The sequence below is a fragment of the Somniosus microcephalus genome, chromosome 7 (genome assembly GCF_052327205.1).
Source record: "Somniosus microcephalus isolate GS21.2 chromosome 7, FLI_Smic_1.0, whole genome shotgun sequence".
Classification (NCBI taxonomy): Eukaryota; Metazoa; Chordata; class Chondrichthyes; order Squaliformes; family Somniosidae; genus Somniosus; species Somniosus microcephalus.
This window is the reverse complement of record NC_140993.1, coordinates 235,061,976-235,084,219: the sequence shown is the minus strand read 5'-3', so window position 1 is coordinate 235,084,219 and position 22,244 is coordinate 235,061,976. Positions and strand designations below refer to the sequence as shown.

At 47.5% G+C, this 22,244-nt stretch overlaps 1 protein-coding gene and 1 long non-coding RNA gene across 2 annotated transcripts in view; one reads left to right on the top strand and one right to left on the bottom strand.

The window, feature by feature from the left end:
- Positions 1-22,244, top strand: part of LOC147115148 (coiled-coil domain-containing protein 102A-like) — an 830,702-nt gene that overhangs the window by 195,599 nt on the left and 612,859 nt on the right. The gene's annotated exons all lie outside the window — the stretch shown is intronic.
- LOC147115149 (uncharacterized) lies at positions 5,758-7,766 on the bottom strand. The gene is made up of 2 exons (XR_015078930.1): positions 7,469-7,766; positions 5,758-6,565 (listed from the first exon to the last, which is right to left on the bottom strand). It is a non-coding gene; the product is annotated as an uncharacterized LOC147115149 (long non-coding RNA).

The window sequence follows — 22,244 nt, the reverse complement described above, 5'->3', positions numbered from 1 at the left end:
TCCATCTTTGTCTCCTTCTAAGTATCTATGCTATGCAATCTCTACACTCACTCCTTCATTCTCACTCAACCTCCACTTGTCTCCCTCATTGCAGGAAAAAAGAGCTCACAAGAGAGAGCGAGCCAGGACAGGAGGAAGGCCACCCTCAATAGCCCACCTGACCCCATGGGAGGAGGTCGTCCTGGAAATCATTGGCATTGAGGATGATTTGCGCGTGGGGGATGGACAGACGGGTGCAGCACAGCAAGCTGGTGACAGAAAAGTTTCCCATCTCTCTCTTTGACATTGCATGAGTCGCTGATAATGATTGTGAAACTGTAACAGATGCACTTATGAGCATCTGCATAAAGCTATGTGGATGTAGCCTTTGCATCACATCTCTGACTCTTTCCTTTACTCCCCACAGGACCATCACAAGCATCCGTCCCCCCTAGCCAGGAAGAAGAGGCTGAGCAGCCAGACTCCTCAGAGGAAGCTGCAACCTCTGAGGGCGCAGCGTCAGCAGAATTCAGCGCACCCAGCACCAGCGCAGACACTCACACCTCGGTGGGACCTTCGGGACATAGAGTAGTGTTGTCACCTGGTGTATCACAGCTCACAAGTGAGCATCAGCAGATTGTGGAGACAGGGACAGCAATGGAGAGTCCTAGTTGGAGGGCGCAGGACTCTGCCAGCTTGGCTCAGCAGCATGTCGACCCTCTGCCTCTGAGTCCATCCATAAGATCAGAGGTGATGGAACTCCAGGCACAGATGCAGGAGTCTCTGGCAGGTTTTGTCTCTAGGGTCGCTGCGAGTGTGGAGCGAATGGAGGAGTCCATAGTGAACATGAGCAGAGCCTTTGTGGAGTCATTGGCGCATGAACACGGAAAGGATGGCTACCTCCGTGGAAACGATTGCTACCTCCCTGGTAAGGCTGGCTACCATACAGGAGAGGATGGCTACAGTAGAGGAGAGGAGGGCTACGGCCATGGAGGAGCTTAGTCGCCAGGGTATGGAAAACATGGTCATTGTTCAGAATAGAATGACATCTCTTGAGGAGCGATGGGCATCTATTGAACAGAGAAACCAGACCTTCATGGAAGTCCTTCTGCGTAGGACTGCCATTGCAGATACGGGTCCCCATGGCCCCCCTGATATGCAGCAAGGTGCTCTCCAGCCACTAGCAGGCGCGGAGGGGGACCTGACCCATGAGAGGGAGGTTGGTGGTAGACTGCAAGGAAGTGGGGGTTCCTCTCCAAGCGCTCACACTTCCATGCCACTGCAGAGCCCTTGATCAGAGCCCCAGCGGAGTCCACACCCAAGTGAGATAGACATCTCAACCCCTGCACAGCCGCAGGAGCAGCAGACTGTTGACGAGCCCTCACAGGCTCGCAACACCAGAGGATGCCCGCCAAAGGTGTCGAGACAGGAGCAGCAGGAAAGTGAGCAAGGCGCCTCCACATCTGCTGAAGCCACAGGGGAACCACTATGTAGGAGCACAAGTCGTCACAAGGGTATTCACTTGGGTGAAATTTGATGTATTGTTAGAAAAAGCCATCAGATTAATAATGTTAATAAAAAATCTGATGGCTACTGCTGTAATTGTGGCGTGTGTCATTTCGCGAATGTGACTTTCACATTGAGGGCTTAGGATTACTTGCAATTGTCAGTATGTTGGTCAAATAGCTAGGAATCCGCAGGGTCTTGGCCATTGTCGATGCTCAGGTAAGAAGCTGCGAGGCAAAAGTGTTTGATTGACTAGGCTAAGCTAATCTGGCCAGGATGAGTACGTTCCTTGCATCCTGGGCAGCAATGTTCTCACGTAATGCTGTCGCTGGTTGATGGGCCTCTGCAGGATGTTCGTTTTCGCCCTCCTCCTCATCTGAGGAGGGTATGTGAGGAGCCACTTGGTCCTCAGGAATCTGCAAGCCACGACGCTGTGCCATGTTGTGAAGTGCACAGCAAACCACGACGATTCTGGAGACCCTGGCTGCTGAGTACTGCAGGGCTCCACCTGATCTATCCAGGCATCTGAAGCGCATCTTCAGTAAACCGATGGTTTGTTCGATAATGGATCTGGTGGAAATGTGACTGGAGTTGTAGCACTCCTCAGCTTCGTAGGCTAGCCTCCTCAATGGCGTCATCAGCCACGTCCTCGGGATAGCCCTCGTCTCCAAGTAGCCATCCGTTAAGTTGGTCTGGCGGACTGAATAGCGGAGGCACACTAGACTGGCGCAGTATGAAGGAGTCATGGCAACTGCCAGGGTACATGGCACAAACATGCAAAATCTCCTCCTTGTGGTCACACACCAGCTGAACGTTGAGGGAATGGAAGCCCTTGCGGTTGACAAAAATACCTGGATTGCGATGGGGTGCCCTAAGGGCCACATGTGTGCAGTCAATGACGCCCTGCACCCTTTGAAAGCCTGCCAGATGAGCTAATCCAACTGCTCGCGCCGTGACACTTGCTTGATCCTTGGTGAAATGGATGTGATTGTGCGCGAGGGCAAAGAGGGCATCGGTTACCTGCGTGATGCAAGTGTGTGCGGCCGCCTGGGAGATGCCGCTGATGTCTGCTGCTGATCCCTGGAATGAGCCTGAGGCAAAAAAGTTGAGTGCGGTGGTGACTTTGACGGCCACTGGTAATGCTTGTCCACCTGGTCCTCTGGGCAGCAGGTCTTGCTGTAGCATTGCGCAGATGTCAGTCACTACCTCTCGTGAAAGCCTTTGGCACTGCTGCTCAGACATGTTGAGATAGGTGACCCTGCGTCTGTAGACCCTGTTTGGGGGGTATCTCCTGCGCCGACGGGCTTCCAGGTGCTGGCCCCTTCTGGCCTGTGCAGCCTCAGGTGGGTGAGCTGCTGTTGTTCCTGGTTCTGCTGCTGCCACAGCTGGTGCTCAAGCTCCTCTAATGCCCAGATGGGAAGGAAATAAATGGCTCCCATGCTTCTGGTATATGCCTCCGTTGAGGAAGCACTGAGTGAAGGTGACGAGAGGGGTTTCCCAGGAGACCACACTGGAGTTGGGTGTGAAGCTCCAACCTTCCACAGGTGTGGTTAAGCCTTGTAAAAGTTGCCCAGGCCTGAGACCACTAAGTCCTGTCACTTGCAAATGATGGCTGATCAAATTTCCTCTTTAATGGTTGACCTGCAGTTGATAGTCAGCAATCCTATAGTGCTCCCGCCAGGTTTCACATTCGTGATTCCCACTAGGCGTGTTTTACGTGGGAAAAGGGTTAAGTTGCAAGGGCCTGTTAAAATAGGATTATAGAGGCCATTTAGTGGTAATTAAGGGCCTTAAAGACCAGTCCCGCCTGTTGGATGCGGGACGGAGTCGGGACCATCAGATACGCCTGAATTAAAATTGCTCGGAGTCGGGAACCAGGCGGGGGGTCCCGCCCGCCAGTTTTTGCGCCGCCAATTTTTGCGATTTTAACCCCCCGCACGCCTCCAAGCCCGACTCCACGGCTCAATGAAAGTCGAGCCCAATGCCTCTAACTGCAGTTTTCATTCTAACTTAACCTGATTTCTTTCATGGTTTGAAAAGATGATTAATTTTAAATCCCTACAATGAGATTTTTCTGTTTTACTTAACCTGATCTCTTCCACCCACACTTTTAAAGGACTAATTCCTGCATTTTTCCGCAACAATACATGGTTGTGTTAAATGATCATGGAAATTTACAGAAAGTTTGAAATGCAATCTGTTCTGTTTTGACGTAAGATAACCAGACAAGTTTAATTGCACCTCAAATTTAAACTCCCCAGTGTAAATTTCAGCCCTCTGAGGTGTGTGGTCGTGTTATTTCACTGCATTGTAAAAGCTGCTGGTGTTTGAACAAGTAGAATTGTAAGATGTCACAGAAACAGGCCATTTGGCCCATCAAGTGCTTTCTCTCCATGAGCCACCTAGTCTAATCCCACTCTGATGTTTGCTTCCTATACCCTTTAACATTCTTTTTTTTTTCAATTACCTTTTCAAAGTTACCTAGCATCTAGTATAAAAAAAATACCGCCCTCAGTAAAAGCTTTTCATGAAAAGAAAACTATTCACAGCTTCAGCTTGTGCACTTCAATCAATTAGCTATTGTTTTACTTAATCTGTGGCCCTTATGCGTGTGAGGAAATGATTTGAAATTGTAGCGTTATTTGGCCATTCCAAACTCCAGAAAAAGGCAAGTTCTTATCCTCTACAACACTTCATTCTTTATGCTCTCTGACACAAGGATTCTGCCAGCCATCAAAGCAACTATGATATGTTCCAGACCATTTTCTCTAGCTTTTAACTGAATGTTCCTTCCATATTTAACACGTTTTACTTGTGGGAACACATTCAGGCATTCCGTTTCTCTTGATTCTATCAGCTTTTGGTTTGTTATTCTTTATAGCTGTCATCTTTATTTCATTGCTCAGCCTAACTATTCATCCCAAAGAACAGCAGGAGCCAACAGTTGAAACTGGGAGGGAGAGACAGAACAAGAGCCAGCACTTGAATGAAACCATCAGACACATTGCAGACAATACAATAGCAAAATACTGCGGATGCTGGAAATCTGAAATAACAACAGAAAATGAAGGGTCCCAGACCTGAAACGTTAACTCTGTTTCTCTCTCCACGGATGCTGCCTGACCTGCTGAGTGTTTCCAGCAGACTTATTGCAGCTCTGGAGCCACGGTATTCATGTTCCTCCTGCACTGGTGTATGAGTCAGATGTACACACCCAATGTGCGCTGCCCCTGATCTGACCCGAATCCACCTAGAGTTGTTATGGGAATTTGGCATGGCCCTGATGTGTCGCTGGTGCAGGCTTGTCCCCTGGCAGAGGCCTGCACCCAGAAACAGGGGAGGAAAACCAGATTCTCAGACCTGGGTCAGCAGTAATGCTCCCAAGCTGTATGGCTTTCCCCTTGCTGTCTTAAAAACTGCTACCAGAAAACCTCCAGCCCCAAAGATCCAATGGATTCCTGTGAGGAGAAAAGGCCACTTACCTTTATAGGCCTTCTTGGTCTGGCTACATATTCCTTTCAGACTCTCCGATCTATGGATGCCAGACACAAATGCTAGTGACAGCTTCTTTTGTTCCTGGCCAAATGGGCATCCAACCGGCACTCCCAGTGGAAAATGAAGTGGGATGTATTGTTCAGTCTGTCCCTCCTTATTGCCATGAAATTTCAATTCCTATACTTATTGAAGGTGCAAGTGCTCCACCACCCTTCACCCCATCCCCAAGGGCAAGCCCTGGAAATCTTGGGGCAATGTAAAAGAGTTGGAGACCTGGCATCACAGGCCTCTACCCTTTTCTCCGTTGCACCTGAGATCTGAGCATTCCCCGGGCACATAATACAAGAATAACAGGGCCTTCTACTCTAAATCATTCTCGACCAGGATCACAAACTGTGTAACTCCCTACCTCCCTCAGTTTTTTCTTCATCTTTCAAGCTTTTAAAACCAATGCGTGGTGTCACCTATTCAGTGCTTCCTGATTTATCTTGTCCTTTTTACTCTTTTCAAGATTAAAAGGCACTGGTAATATCCTGCCCTAAGGGCCTTGACCTTTCACCTTCGCTTCTGCATAAAATAAAGCAGCTGCAATGTCAGACTGATTTCTTTTATATGTCCATCCGTCTGTCCATCCAGCTACCCGTCTGTCTACCCGTCTGTCTGTCTACCTATCTGTCTGTCTATCTATCTATCTGTCTGTCTATGTCTGTCTGTTTGTCTATCTATCTGTCTGTGTCTGTCTATCTATCTGTCTACCTATGAAACTTGAGCCAAAGGAAAAGTACTTTAACATTTATTTCATTGTTTCTGTGAATCTATGACTTTATTATCTTTATGTCCTTTCAGTGACCGTGTTGAATTCACCTTCAACCTCCACGGTTCTTCTTTTCCTGCTTTGATTCCTTCTGCGTGCTGCCATTCCTATTCCTGTATTTTATAGCCGTCCTTCCTGAGCTGCTTCTTCACCTCTCGTTTGCAGCTGGAACTAATTTGGGTTCTTTATTTCCTTCTTTGCAACCCTGGCCATTCCTTCTCATTTCCTTTTTTAAAATTTCCAGCTGGGTCTGTTCATCTGCATTTATTTATTTACCAACCGCAATACTTTATGTATTTCTGTGCCACCTCAACCCATCCTGTTTCTTGCATCTTTCATTCTCCTTGCCTCAGCCCATCATATTTCTTTCTATTTCACATTCTGTCTGAAACCCACTACTGCCATCGCCATCAGTGTAAGCACCAATCCATTCAGCTCTGTCAGTAATGTCACACAAACTCTGCTGTATCGTTTTTTTTTATTCGTTCATGGGATGTGGGCATCGCTGGCAAGGCCAGCATTTATTGCCCATCCCTAGTTGCCCTTGAGAAGGTGGTGGTGAGCCGCTGCCTTGAACCGCTGCAGTCCGTGTGGTGAAGGTACTCCCACAGTGCTGTTAGGGAGGGAGTTCCAGGATTTTGACCCAGCGACGATGAAGGAACGGTGATATACTTCTAAGTCAGGATGGTGCTTGACTTGGAGGTGGTGGTGTTCCCATGCGCCTGTTGCCCTTGTCCTTCTAGGTGGAAGAGGTCGCGGGTTTGGGAGGTGCTGCCGAAGAAATATAACAATACATCATGTTTCACATACAGTATTATTCGTGTTATAAATCAGTGTATCCTCTGACTCACCATGACTAACACCACAGGTGATCCACAATTATTTAGATTAAAAAGAAACTTTTAAATATCACATTTTTCTAGGAGTACAATACCTCACAAACTTGATTGGACAACACACTTATGAGGGTCAATACTAAACTCATCACGATGGGCAGGAGAGGGTCTGGGGGGGGGGGGGGTCGGTGTGGGTGTTAAAAATAAAATAATCGGAGAACGTGTCCCCAACCCATCGCATACCGCCTGCTGTCATTTTTATGGCGGCGGGTTGTGTGGTGTGTGTATCGGCCATCTTGGAGAGGTGGGACACTTCATCATTATAATATTTTAATCAGGCTCCCACAGTGTAGTTGGGAGCCTGATTTAAATTTAACAGCTGTGGACTGGGTTTCCCAGGGTTCGGGAAACCCAGCAACTAAATGGAGACGGGAGCAGCCAGCTCCAGCAAGGAAGTGCTTTTTAGAGCACTGCTTGCAGGCCAGGAGGAGCAGGAGAGCTCCCCCCGGCCCCTTTAGCAAACCTTCGGCCTCCCTTCCCCCTCCAACCCCCGTTCTCGACCCCCCGCGCCCCTAACTCACCATGCCCCGGCCTTTAACTCCCTCCCGATTGCTGAGCTCCGACCTCCCACCAACCCCTGTTCTTGAGCCGTCCACCCCGCGATCGGCCAAACCCCCCTCCCAACCAAGCCCTGACCTTTCCCTCCCAATTGCCGTCCCCAATGGTCCCCGCCTGCGACCTCCTGCCGCTGGCTATCCCGCCCGGCAGCCGGCCAACCTGTCAATCCGGCCATCGGCTACGCAGGGAACGGAAGAGGAAAATGATAATGAGGTCTTACTGTTAAATTCAGCAGGACCGCCACATCTCCCGGATTTCTGGGTTCCGCCCCCCCCCAAGCCCCGCTACCGTACTCCCTCCCCGTAAATATCGGGGCCATGGTTTCGGTTCTCAGGCTTGTGCTGTCTAATCGATTCGCTTTCGCTCGTTTTGCGCTACTGCCCAAGTTGAATTTCACCAACCATTGTATCAGTGTACGTTCCTGCAAATGCCTTGTAAGTAAAACTACTCCATCAATATGTGACCCTCTGTAAAATTTGGAAAACAAATAAAAAAAATATGAATGCAGAGGTGGAATAGCACATTTCTTTTGTACTGTAAAAAATCGATTTGTGCTGTGCTGATGTGTTGCCTGCAGAGGGCAGTACAGACACACTATTACTTACGATAGCAAAATACTGCAGATGTTGGAAATCCGAAATAACAACAGAAAATGCTGGAAAAACTCAGCAAGTCAGGCAACATCCGTGGAGAGAAATTTGAGTTGACGTTTCGGGTTTGACCCTTCTTCAAAACTGGAGAGAAAAGGAACTAGATCGAAGGCAGGGCTGTGATCGGACAAAAGAATAAAAGAACCAAAAGAAGTAAAAGAGATTAGAAGCTAGACGAGATGGTAATAGGCTGTGATTAGGTGTAAAGTGTACTGGCAGGGTAAAAGATAGCTGCCAGGTGTGAGAGAGAAACAAAAGGAAAGGGGGGGGGGAAGGAAAGGAGTGGAAAAATATAAGTGAAAATGAAATAGGGGCCGAGGTTATGATCTGAAATTGTTGAACTCAATATTGAGACCGGAAGGCTGCAGAGTGCCTAATCGGAAGATGAGGTGCTGTTCCTCGAGTTTACGTTGAGCTTCCGTGGAACAGTACAAGAGGCCAAGGACGGTGAGGTCCGAGTGGGAATGGAGCGGTGAATTGAAATGACAGGCGACCGGATTATTACTTAATCTGACCTGCAGGTTCCAAAAATGATGCCCACATTTTAAAGATTTTTCTCTCTTTAGAGGATGCTTGTGCATATTGTTGAGTTTCAGCTGCGATTTAATTAATCTGTGTTTACCCGACAAGTGTCCATAATGTAACACGTTGTGACAAAATTTGTGTTTTTTAAAACATTTTATGCAAATTTGCCATCTCAGCCTCAACTTGGCAGTTTTTAGTGCAAACTTATGACAGAATTAGCTTAAAAATAGTGGCCCAGAAGTTCAATGAATTTCTCCTGATCTTCTGCTCTGAATTTGTCCGGAGTCAGTGGACCCCCCTGAGAATTGGCATAAATGGCTGGAAACCGCAGTTTATGCCATTTTTCGGGGGTTCCCATCGATCTTCACCGAAGTTCAGGACCAATATGGCGGGTTTTCCTCTGATTGGTTGGCTGGAAAGGTATACCTGGGTGCAGCGCAAAGAGGAAAGTAAGAGGGGGAGGATTGCACGTATCTGGTGGAGCCTGCCAAATTTTCCATCCATTAATTTAAATTAATCGACAGAAAATTGGACTTGCGCTATGTGCATACGATCCTTGCTGCCTGATTTTCCTCTATGCACTGCACCCAGGTGAACCTTTAAACCCAAGTGCAATAAGAGGAAGGCCTGCCTCACTGAGTGCAAAGAATGAGGGAAGGGGGCTCTGCAATTACTCGGGAGTCACAAGGATTCACACACAATGGAATATTGCATAGACCTTGAAAGCAAGTATAGTGTCAGGGGTTTGACTAAATACTTGACTAGAGGGCAGGCTAACAGTAGTCTGATCTCCCTGAAAACTCTTCTCTCTTCTCCAGTCTTAGCAAAAAAGTAGACGTACACTGGTGCACAGCCAATAGAAAGTAAAAACTGGTAGAATGCACTACTCTGTGAGGATTCATCCTATCCAAAAAATGACTTCACAGAAATGAACACAAAGTAAGAGAAAAACAACACCAGTAAAAGTGTTGTTAAAGATCAAGCATGAAATATTCATGCACAGCTGTGACAGAAGTCAATAGCACAGAGGAGTGTTCTGCCCCAGAGGATGAGTAAAGTGACCGTTGGCAAATGTTGTACCTAACAGCAGAAATCGACAACACAGGATGCACCTGATTTTCATCAGGCACTAACCCAGGCAATAGGTCTGGCATAACAACAGACGCAGCTACCAGGGCACAGCACAGCAGTAGGGTCAGGCTCAACAGGGGCTGTAACTGCTGTGTGCCATCTGATGAGGGAAGACTTGCAGGGACAGTCTACCGTCTGTACTACCAGCTACGATATACTTGTAAAAGTTTTTACCAGTATATTAAGAGAATGAGGGTGGCTAAGGGTAATGTGGGCCCCTTAAAGACAGGTAGAGGTGATATTATAATTGAAAATAAGGAAATAGCAGACTTACTAAGTAATTACTTTGTATTGGTCTTCACAGTAGAGGATGAGGATAAAGTACCAGAGATACAAGGAGAACTAAAAATAAATCAAGGGGAGGAACTAACTATATTTAATATCAATGAAAAAAAAGTAATGGGTAAAATATTGAGACTAAAGATTGACAAATCTCCAGGACTTGATGGTTTCCACCCCAGGGTATTTAAAGAAGTGGGTGAGGAAATTGCAGATGCTTTAGTCATGACTCTGCAAAACTCTCTTGATTCAGTAATTGTCCCTTTAGATTGGAAAATTGCCAATGTCACTCCATTATATAAGAAGGGTGGAAGAGATAAACCAGGAAATTATAGACCTATTAGTCTTAACGTCTGTTGCAGGAAAGTTACTAGAATCTGTTATTAGGGACAGAATGACTGAGCACTTGGGCAAATATGGACTGATCAGAGAGAGCCAGCATGGATTTGTAAAGGGTAAGTCATGTCTAACTAACCTAGTTGTTGATAAGGGAGTGTCTAAGGATGTTATTTATATGGACTTCCAGAAGGCATTTGATAAAGTTCCACACAAGAGACTTAGCAAAAATGGAAGTGCATGGAATTGGAGGCATCCTATTGACATGGATAGGGAATTGATTAGATGGGAGACAGAGGATAGGGATAATGGGTATGTACTCAAATTGGCAGGATGTGACTAGTGGTGTCCCCCAGGGATATGCACTGGGTCCTCAGCTTTTCTCTGTATTTATCAATGACTTAGATGAAGGAATAGAGAGCTGTATATCCAAGTTTTCTGATGATACTAAGTTAGGTGGCACAGTAAATAGTCTAGATGGGAGCAGAAAATTGCAAAGGGACATTGATAGATTAAGTGTGTGGGCAAAATTGTGGCAGATGGAGTTCAACATGGGGAAACGCAGTGAGGGTGTAGAGAGTGAGTTTCGAGGCGGGGTGGCCTACACTTTTTTTGTGGGGCCCGGAGGAGCAAGTCATTGTCAAGTCCCGATTCTTTTCTGACTTGCTTCAACATGACTCCCCCGCTCAGGCCCGAGTTAAGATGCTGTTGGGGGTCCTTTTGACATTATCGGGCCTTATTACTACCCCACTAGTCCACCTCCCATTCCGGGTGAGAAGTGGACCGGTGGTGTGGGAATGAGACTCGATGGTTAGAATTGCCTTGGCCTCATGTGGCCATGGGCGGGTGGGAAACTAACTCATTCTCGAGGTTTCTTGCGGTAATTGAAATCGACCCCTGCATCTTGGGTTTCCTTTCCTTTCATTTCATGCCTGTCACTTCTTAATTCCCTGCTCTTCAGCATTGGCAAAGGCTGCTATGGGGTTGAGATGCCTTTTAAGACTTTGTAAAGGCTCTCATTATTCTTGACACTTATTGTGACATTACCTTTTAATTATCCCCAACCATTTAAATTTGATTAAACACAATGGCCACAAATTGCGGCTCCGTAGCGCTGTTGTTTGGGTGCTCAGAGTACTGTTCAGGTTCCAAAATGGTGTCCGCGGTGCGCGCGCACACTTCTGGTGTGGGCTGCACTGGATGCCATCTTGGTGAGGGCGTTAGCATGCGTGCAGGGAGCGTCCACTGGAAGTTTGCAGAGTAGGCAGATCGTGATGTCAAATCAGCGTGCAATGCTGATTTGATGCCAACGCTGCCATTTTGGAGCTCAATGCTCCAGCTAACGCCTTCTGTTAAACACACACAGCTGAACAGGCATTCAACAGCCGGAAGGACCCCCCAACCAGCGCTATTTAAAGGGATCATCAACTACTTACAGGTTAGTTGCTCATTGATTTCTACTGGCTCTTGCTGCGATTGTAGAAGTGTTTGGTGGTTTCTAGAGTCCTTTTAAAGTTGCTAAAATCTACAGGGAGTGGTGTGGTAGGTGCTCAAGGACTTTGTCCTGACTTCAAGGATTCTGCACAAACCACTTGCTCCCAGACATGGGTGCAGTAGTAGGCATTTATTTCACTTGGCCTACAGCATGACAGGGAGAGTGAGCAGAGGCGACACAGATTGGGACAAGCTGCTGGAAGAGGAAGCAGGAGGAGGGGGAGAAGGGCTCTCAGCAGGAGGCCAGTGTATTCAGGGAGCAATACTCCTACCTGAACCTCAGCGAGGAACAGTGTGTTAGACGTCTGCCCTTCACTAAGGGTGTCCTCACTGAAATCTGCCATCTGCTGCAGCCACAGTGTCAGCTGTGGCTCCGTTGGTACCACATTTGCCTCTGAGTCAGAAGGTTGTGGGTTCAAGTCCCACTCTAGAGACTTGAGCATGAAAATCTAGGCTGACACTCCAGTGCAGTGCTGAGGGAGCGTTGCACTGTTGGAGGTGCTGTCTTTTGGATGAGATGCTAAACCGAGACCCCGTCTGCTCTCACAGGTGGACGTAAAAGATCCCATGGCACTATTTTGAAGAAGAGCAGGCGAGTTATCGACGGTGTCCTGGCCAATATTTATCCCTCAATCAAACATCACTAAAAGAGAGTATCTGGTCATTATCACATTGCTGTTTGTGGGAGCTTGCTGTGCGCAAATTGGTTGCTGCATTTCCTAGATTACAACAGTGACTGCACTTCAAAAAAAGTACTTCATTGGTTGTAAAGCGTTTTGGGACTCCGGTGGTCGTGAAAGGCGCTATATAAATGCAAGTCTTTCCTTTCATAGAAACAGAGAAGATAGTAGCAGGAGTAGGCCATTCGGCCCCTCGAGCCTGCTCCGCCATTCAATTAAATCATGGCTGATCATCCAAATTCAGTACCCTGTCCCTGCCTTCTCTCCATATCCCTTGATCCCTTTAGCCTTAAGAAATATATCTAACTCCTTGAATATATTTAATGAATTGGCCTCAGCTGCCTTCTGTGGTAGAGAATTCCACAGGTTCACCACTCTCTGGGTGAAGAAATTCCTCCTCATCTCTGTCCTAAATGGGTTACCCCTTATCCTTAGACTGTGACCACTGGTTCTGGACTCCCCCGCCATCAGGAACATCCTTCCTGCATCTAGTCTGTCTAGTCCTGTTAGAATTTTATATGTTTCAATGAGATCCCCTCTCATTCTTCTAAACTCCAGTGAGTATAAGCCCAATTGACCCAATCTCTCCTCATATGTCATTCCTGCCATCCCAGGTATCCCTGCACTCCCTCCATGGCAAGAACATCCTTCCTCAGATAAGGCGACCAAAACTGCACACAATACTCAAGGTGTGGTCTCACCAAGGCCCTGTACAACTGCAGCAAAACATCCTTGTTCCTGTACTCGAACCCTCTCGCTACGAAGGCTAACATACCATTTGCCTTCTTAACCGCCTGCTGCACCTGCATGCATACCTTCAGCGACTGGTGCACAAGGACACCCAGGTCTCGTTGCACTTCCCCTTCTCCCAATCTATTGCCATTCAGATAATAATCTGCCTTCCTGTTTTTGCCACCAAAGTGGATAACCTCACATTTATCCACATTATACTGCATCTGCCCAATCGCCCAACCTGTCCAAATCATACTGGAGTTTCTCGGCATCCTCCTCACAGCACACATGCCCACCCAACTTTGTGTCATCTGCAAACTTGGAGATATTACATCTAGTTCCCTCGTTTAGATCATTAATATATATTGTGAATAGCTGGAGTCCAAGGACCGATCCCTGCGGTACCCCACTAGTCACTGCCTGCCACACGGAAAAAGACCCGTTTATTCCAACTCTTTGCTTCCTGTCTGCCAACCAGTTCTCTATCCAAGACAGTACCTTACCCCCAATCCCATGTGCTTTAACTTTGCACGCCAATCTCTTATGTGGGACCTTATCGAAAGCCTTCTGAAAGTCCAAATACACCACATCCACTGGTTCTCCCTTATCTATTCTACCAGTTACATCCTCAAAAAATTCCAGTAGATTAGTCAAGCACGATTTACCTTTTGTAAATCCATGTTGACTTTGTCCGATCCTGTCACTGTTTTCCAAGTGCTCTGCTATTACATCTTTTATAATGGACTCTAGCATTTTCCCCACTACCGATGTCAGGCTTACTGGTCTTTAATTCCCCGTTTTCTCTCTACCACCTTTTTTGAATAGTGGGGTAACATTAGCTACCCTCCAATCCATGGGAACTGTTCCAGAGTCTATAGAATTTTGGAAGTATTTCACAACTCCAACCTCAGAGCAGGGCGAGGACGGCATTGCCAGTGGCTGTGATAGTGACCGTGGCCTTGAACATTTATGCGTCGGGCTCCTTCCCGGCTGGAGCAGGAGATATTTGCAACATCTTGCAGTTTGCCATCCACCGTTGCATAAGGGAGGTAACTCAGATTCTGTATTCCAAGAGAGCTAACTACATTTCATTCTCTCGCCTCGGAGAGCAGCAGGCGGAGAGAACATGGCTTCTCCATGGTGCAGGGTGCCCTTGACTGCACGCATGTCTCTTTGCAGGCACTGCATGTAAACTCTGAGATGTACCGCAATCGAAAGGGATTCCACTCCCTCAATGTCCAACTGGTGTGCGACCATACTCAGTGAATCATGCAGGTGGTACTGGCAGCAGTCATGATGCCTTCATTCTGCGGCAGTCTGCTGTGCCATCTGCATTTCAGCCACCATGACAAAGCAGAGGGTGGCTACTGGGCGACAAGGGCTATTCGTTAATGACATGGCTCATGACTCCGCTGCGCAACCCACTCACATGTGGGCAGCATGCATACAATGGAAGCCATGCTGCCGCACAAAACATCATCGAGCAGATCATTGGTGTGCTGAAACAATGCTTCTGCTGCCTGGACCGCTCTGGAGGAGCCCTGCAGGACTCGGCAGAGCAGGGGTCAAGATCCGTGGTGGTCTGCTGCATGCTGCGCAACCTCGCCATCATGAGGGCACAGCCCTTGCCACCAGCTATACGGCAACCAGCTGAGGAACAGGAGGAGGAAGAGGGTGAAGAGGCGGCACCCTAGACAGCCCCTTTCTGGCCGGGCTGTCCGTGTCTATGATACCAGTAAACGCAACCCCAATTCCACATTCACCAACAGTCCCACACCTTACCTTCCCTCTGTTACTGACCATTGCAGTGTCCTCTTGGCCACAATGCAAAAATAAAGCCAACACAACATGAACATTCCAAACCAAATTTATAATTCAAACCATGCCATATTGCATGCTAACGTCAATGAATCACTCCTGTGCATTCTCTTAGTGTCTGTCTTCCATGTGCCTTTGCCTATCCTAGTGCTCCTATGCAGTGCTACCCCAGTGGCTGCAGCATGGCTGGTGGAATTTCAGTGTGGGAGACTGCCGATGCCCTTGGAGGATGACCTCAAGCAGCTCTGGGCCTAGAAGGCCCTGCTGTGGACTGCACCATCTCGGCATGGGCGGCAGCAGTCTGGGCTGGCTGGCTGACAGGCAACAGCAAGGGCACTGGCGTAGTGGTGAGGTGGGAAGAAAAATGCTGTCATCCTGAGAAAGGACAGCAGGTTTGTGCTCCATGGAGCCACTGCCACTCCCCTGGGGCGGCACCTCAGCAATCCTAGTAATCTGCTAGAGGGCAGTTTGCTGGAGTGCTGTGACACCCTGCAAGCCCCTTTGAACACTGGTATCCACAGCCATGATGGCAGCAGTCTGAGCTTGTGTGGCAGCACGCTGACCTTGCATGAAATAAAAGGGGGGCTTTTGGCAGTTACAAAAGACTAAAGACGGAAGAAGCCCTAGAGGAGTATAAAAAGTGCAGGGGCATACTTAAAAAAGAAATTAGGAGGGCGAGGAGGGGCCATGAAATAACACTGGCGAGCAAAATAAAGGAAAATCCTAAGATGTTTTATAAGTATATTAAGGGCAAGAGGATAACCAGGGAAAGGGTAGGGCCCATTAGGGACCAAAGTGGCAATCTGTGTGTAGAGCCAGATGATGTAGGCGGGGTTTTAAATGAATTTTTTGCATCTGTGTTCACTATGGAGAGAGACGATGCAGACATAGAAATCGGGCAAGGGGACTGTGACATACTTGAACATATTAGCATCGAGAGGGAGGAGGTGCTAGCGGTTTTAGCAGGCCAAAAAGTGGATAAATCCCCAGGCCCGGACGAGATGTATCCCAGGCTGCTGTGGGAGGCAAAGGAGGAGATTGCAGGGGCTCTGACACAAATTTTCAGAACCTCTCTGGCCACAGGGGATGTACCAGAGGACTGGAGAACAGCTAATGTAGTACCATTATACAAGAAGGGTAGCAGGGATAAACCAGGGAATTACAGGCCAGTGAGCCTAACATCTGTGGTAGGAAAATTATTGGAAAAAATTCTGAGGGACAAAATTAGTCTCCACTTGGAGAGGCAAGGATTAATCGGGGATATTCAGCATGGCTTTGTCAAGGGTAAATCATGTCTGACAAATCTGATTGAATTTTTCGAGGGGGTGACTAGGGGGGTGGATGAGGGAAATGCTGTGGATGTGGTTTACATGGACTTCAGTAAAGCTTTTGACAAAGTCCCGCATAGGAGACTGGTCAAGAAGGTAAGAGCCCATGGGATCCAGGGTGCCTTGGCGCGTTGGATCCTAAACTGGCTGAGTGGCAGGAGGCAGAGGTTGATGGTCGAAGGATGCTTTTGTGACTGGAAGCCTGTGTCCAGTGGGGTACCTCAGGGATCGGTGCTGGGTTCCTTGTTGTTTGTGATCTACATAAATGATTTGGATGAGAATGTAAAAGGTATGATCAGTAAGTTCGCAGATGACACGAAAATTGGTGGGGTGGTAAATTGCGAGGAGGAAAGCCTCAGGCTACAGGACGATATAAACGGGTTGGTCAGATGGGCGGAAAAGTGGCAAATGGAATTTAACCCTGAAAAGTGCGAGGTGATGCATTTTGGACGGACAAATAAGGCAAGGGAATACACAATGAGTGGTAGGACCCTAGGAAGTACAGAGGGTCAGAGGGACCTTGGTGTACATGTACATAGATCTCTGAAGGCAGCGGAACAGGTAGATAAGGTGGTTAAAAAGGCATATGGGATACTTGCCTTCATTAGCCGAGGCATAGAATATAAGAGCAGGGAGGTTATGATGGAGCTGTACAAAACGCTGGTGAGGCCACAGCTGGAGTACTGTGTGCAGTTCTGGTCGCCTCACTATAGGAAGGATGTGATTGCTTTGGAGAGGGTGCAGAGAAGATTCACCAGGATGTTACCTGGGATGGAGGGCCTCAGCTATGAAGAAAGACTAAACAGGCTGGGGTTGTTTTCCTTGGAGCAAAGAAGGCTGAGGGGGGACCTGATTGAGGTGTACAAAATGATGAGGGGCATAGATAGGGTAGATAAAGAGGAACTTTTCCCCTTAGTAGGGGGGTCAATAACAAGGGGGCATAGATTCAGGGTAAGGGGCAGGATATTTAGAGGGGATTTGAGGAGGAACTTTTTCACCCAGAGGGTGGTTGGAATCTGGAACTCACTGCCTGAAAGGGTGGTAGAGGCAGGAACCCTCACAACATTCAAGAAGCATTTGGATGAGCACTTGAAATGCCATTGCATACAAGGCTATGGACCAAATGCTGGAAAATGGGATTAGACAGGACAGGGGTGGATGGGCAGCGCGGACACGATGGGCCGAAGGGCCTCTTTCTGTGCTGTAAAACTCTATGACTCTATGACTAAAGTCTGAACTTTTACTGCAGCACTCAGACATTGGGTGGCTTCTGCTTGTGCTGCAATGGAAGCTGAGACATTGGCCAACAGACGCTGTTGGAGCCACAAGTGCGCTAATGGAGTTGGCTGCCACTTCCATGCTGGAAAGGATGGGCTCCAAACTCTGTGCAAAACCCTGTGCCAAGTTGGTGCCGGACTCCTCCATGCTCCTTGACATTGCACACGGTTTCTGGCAGGCCTGCCAATGCACCAGGTATTTCATTGTGCTTACCCATCTGCTTCTTCTGTAAGCCAACCCAGCAAAGTGCTCACCTGAGTCCTCTGCAGCAAAACTCATGTGTGACCTCACCCTCTGGGGAGCTGGCACCTGTGCTACCCTTGCCCCCTGCCCTGGCTGCAACCCACTTGTGCCCGGTGTCTCACCACGTGCAGATCCTGTAGTGTATGTAACTGTTCTACCTTTAAGAGAACTATTGTATGTAACCGTTCACCTTTTAAGAGAACTATTTTAGGTGTGGCACTACTTTATCTTGGCTGCTGTATACTGTAATACCGACGGTGACCACACCAGTATATAAGTGCTGTGTCAGGATTTATTGGGCAGATTCGCCCTGACCTTCGAATAGTAAAGTCCTGTTTAAGTTACTCTTGTAGTCTGTGTATTACTTCGCTATACAACCCACAGACTTTACAGATCCCACCTCTAATCTATCCTCTAAATTGAGCGACGGTGTTTCTTCTTCATCACTGTCTTCCTGCTCTTCTACCTGTTGCTCCTCCACCACTTTCTGACCTGGTTGTAGTTCTTGGCTATCTGAAAGGAGAAAGGCACAAGGGTCAGGTTGTGCTGAGGGGAGGGGGAGCGGGGGAAGCAAGAGGTGCATGCTTACACCATCTGCAGCTTGTAAACCAGAAGAAATTGTGGGATGAGGAGGAAGTGGGATGTGAGAAGGAGGATTAGTTATGGGGATACCGTCATCTTCGATGATTTAAGCCCTGCCGCTGGCCTCGGCCTCGGCCTCAGCGATGGCTGCTCCAATGATGATGACCACATCATCATTGGGGTAAGGACATACAGCCATGCCTGTCCCCGCTGGTTAGCTCCTGCTGCCTCTGGTTATGCGCCAACTTATCCTGCAAAAGAGAGGGAAGTTTGTCAGTAAATGTGTTTGGGTGATATGTCTGTCATGACTGAATAGCTGGCAGTGTGTACAAGCTGTGAGATATGGGTGTGAGGCTTGCAGCAGTGCTAAGTGTGGGAGGGTGAGGTGTAGCTATGAATGTGAGGTCTGTTTGTTAGAGATTGTTTGTAGGTGAGTAATGGGGGTATGGTGCATTGAGCAATGTACAAGGCAGTTGGTGGGATATGGCATTTGAAGACAATTTCACTGACCTTGACGATTCATGTAAGGTCATTGAACTTCTTGCAGCACTGCATCCAGGTCCTTGGGGCTTGACTCCTGGCATTGACTGCCACCACTAGCTGCTCCCAGTGCCTTCTGAGAGTTTGTTTGGAGGGCCTCCTGGCCACCTGTGGATCGAGGACATCGCTGCTCCTCTCCACCTCCTCTACCAAGGCTTCCAGTGCAGCGTCAGAGAACCTTGGAGCACGCTTTCTCCACTGTTGTGCCATAATTCAGTCTTCATTCCTGCTCAGACTCTCTTCCACAAGCAGTTCCAGCACCTGCTCCAGCCAGAATGCACCTCCCTTTTAAGTTGTGCAGGCTTGCTTTAAGTGGTGCTAGCCTGCACAAACTTGGGCCCCCTGTTGAGGTGTGCAGCCACTCAACAGTGCATTTAATGCTGGCTGCACGTGGCAATCATGCAAATTAACAAGCATCAGAAGCAATGGGTGTGGGTTAATCGTGACCCTCGCACCCATTTTCGAGGGCTATCGAAGTCAGCCCCCAGAATTTCCTGCTCCCACCACTAGCAGTAATGTTCCTTGCACTTGTCCAAATCTGCACCTGGAGCTTTGCTAATGAGAAAAATTCAGTGGAAAAAACACACTTACATTTGAGTCTGTTTAAAATCCACTTCTAACAATTCGGATCTAAATTCCACCTATAGCAGGAAAACTAGGCTATAGAGTTCACATTCTCTAGAACACATTGGCTGTTTGTTCCTCTATATCATGTTTAGGGGCCATTTTCCTCAATGAAATGGGACCTTCTGATTATCCATAATGCCGTTTACAAGCACATGCAGGCTTGTGGGTAAAATGGGCTTTTCAAACTTGCCACTCAACCACTTCACACAAATTTTGCCCACTCCACAAATGAATTCCCAATGTTTTCATCAGTTATACAGGTTAAGTGGCCTGTTAGCTGCTTATGAAATGTTACAGCATGATTAGTACAGGGATGTCACGATTCTGTCTCCACTGACACCTTGTACAGACACAGTCACTGAACAGAGACAGGATCAAGAGCCCTGTCTAATTTTTTTTCACCTCCTTAGTATGGGAATACTGATCGGCACCACATCCACCACCTTAAACATTCACTCCCTCCACCACCAGCGCACCGTGGCTGCAGTGTACACCATCTATAAGATGCACTGCAGTAACTCGCCAAGGCTTCTTCGGCAGCACCACCCAAACCCGCGACCTCTTCCACCTAGAAGGACAAGGGCAGCAGGCGCATGGGAACACCATCACCTCCAAGTTCCCCTCCAAGTCACACACCATCCTGACTTGGAAGTATATCGGCCATTCCTTCATCGTCGCTGGGTCAAAATCCTGGAACTCCCTCCCTAACAGCACTGTGGGAGTACCTTCACCACACGGACTGCAGCGGTTCAAAAAGACGGCTCACCACTACCTTCTCAAGGGCAATTAGGGATGGGCAATAAATGCTAGCCTTGCCAGCGATGCCCACATCCCATGAATGAATTTTTAAAAATCACTTGCAGCGCTTGCTAGTGCCACCTTGGCTATGATCAACGAATTCAGCATAGATTGGAGACCGGACCAGGCCTTTTGTGGCCTGATTGGCTCAGTTCTCCTCCAGGCAGTGCTGTATTGAGGGAGTAAAGTTCAATACTCTAAAACCATTTTAAAATGTGGTTGTTCTGAAATTCATGCAATATGAAGTGCGACGAGCTACCGTTACATTTGTTCCAAATGCTACTGAAAATTTATAAATGAAACCTTTTTTAATCTACTTTGCAATCGTTGCAAATGGCCTATTATAAAACCTCAAGGTACAAGGGGATTAGTATCTCGACGCTTTGATTCTATGCTAACTGAAATGTCATTTGGGAAAATGAAAGGGATGAAAGCACACAATTTGCTTCAGATCTTGCTTGCAGTGATGGGCCTCTGAGAGTTGAATTTGAATTTTAAAAAAAATGACCTATTCTACTGTTCAAAAATAAACTCGAGCAATTACATTAGTGGCAGCTTTTTATTTTTATTATTTTTACAATGATTGATATGCTAGACTACATCTTTTGTGGCTGTTTCGCAATCCAATATTCTACAGCAGAATTCATATAATCTTTCTCAGAGAAGTGTGTTCTTTAGAAGGAGTAGGTATTAAACCCCTGCCTTTTAACTAGCCAGGACTAAGCTTCAGCCTGTTCAAAATCTATCTGTATACAATATATAGATCCAGGATTTTCATGCTGGAAGTGTTGTCTGTCATATAACACGCATTAAAATGGATGCAAATGACAGGATGATATTTCACAATATTTCCCAAGTTTTGCAACCTAGCAATGCTACATGAAAGGGATCCCTGTGTCCTGCTTTTCTATGGGCTTACGGGAGTGCGGGGGGGGTGGTGGTGCAGGGGAGCGGTGATTCAAATTTTATTTGGACAGTTTGCCTAGTGCCAAAGTGCCAGTTCCAGAAATTTATATTTTATAAATTTGTTTCTGAATCTTCGGCCAGCATCACTGGCCAGATTGGACAGCAGCAATTTTCCTCTGCTGTCCCACCTCAGCTGGGTGCCACAACAGTGCTGGAAAAGGTCCCGCTGCCTGCCCTCAATATGTGAAGGACGCCTGACCCCATCACCATGTTTGAGTCTCTGAACCAAGCTACTCAAAACTGTGTTTGCGTAGAATTTCTGCTTAACAAGGAGTGCGCACATTCTCCCAATATGGATATCCCAATGACCTAAGTCCAGAGAGCATAGGCACAGGATGGCAGAGACAAGGCTTAGGGACCCCCAAGTGTGCGCAGGGGTACAGCTGGAGTTTAACCAGTTAAGACATCCTGTTCATAAGCTTCCTGCTGCTTGCCTGCCATTTATACCATTTAGGGCATTTATTTGCAGGGTACTCTGGAGCCGAAGGGAAGAATCCCAGACCCCGCTGACAGGTTTATCCCTCAAGGTTCCATTACTGAGACAAAGGGGGTGATTTTCATTCAGAAGTCAGGAAGGAGGCGGGACTACAACTTTCGGGGTTGTAGTCTCGCCTCCATCGAGATGCAGCCAATCCACGCGATTTTAACTTGATTGACCTTGTTGAACCCGCCCAGCGGGCTCAGCAGGCCAATTAAGGGCCACCCGGCAACAGCTGATGTCACAGACTGAAATTTCATCTGTCAAGACATTTTGACAGATGAAATATCAGTGTTTCACAGCTGTTTGAAGCTATCAAACACTGACAGTCTTACTTCTAAACTGAGCTCTTCTACACAGATCCAGTTAGAAATCTCATCGGCAAAAAGCTGAAGGCTGTCACTTTTGACAGTTTGCAGCCATTCTGCTTTCTGTGCCGGTGAGATGATGGACTCCCAAAACCTAGAGGAAGGAAGGCTGAAAAGGTAAGTACAGGCAATTTAAACTTCTT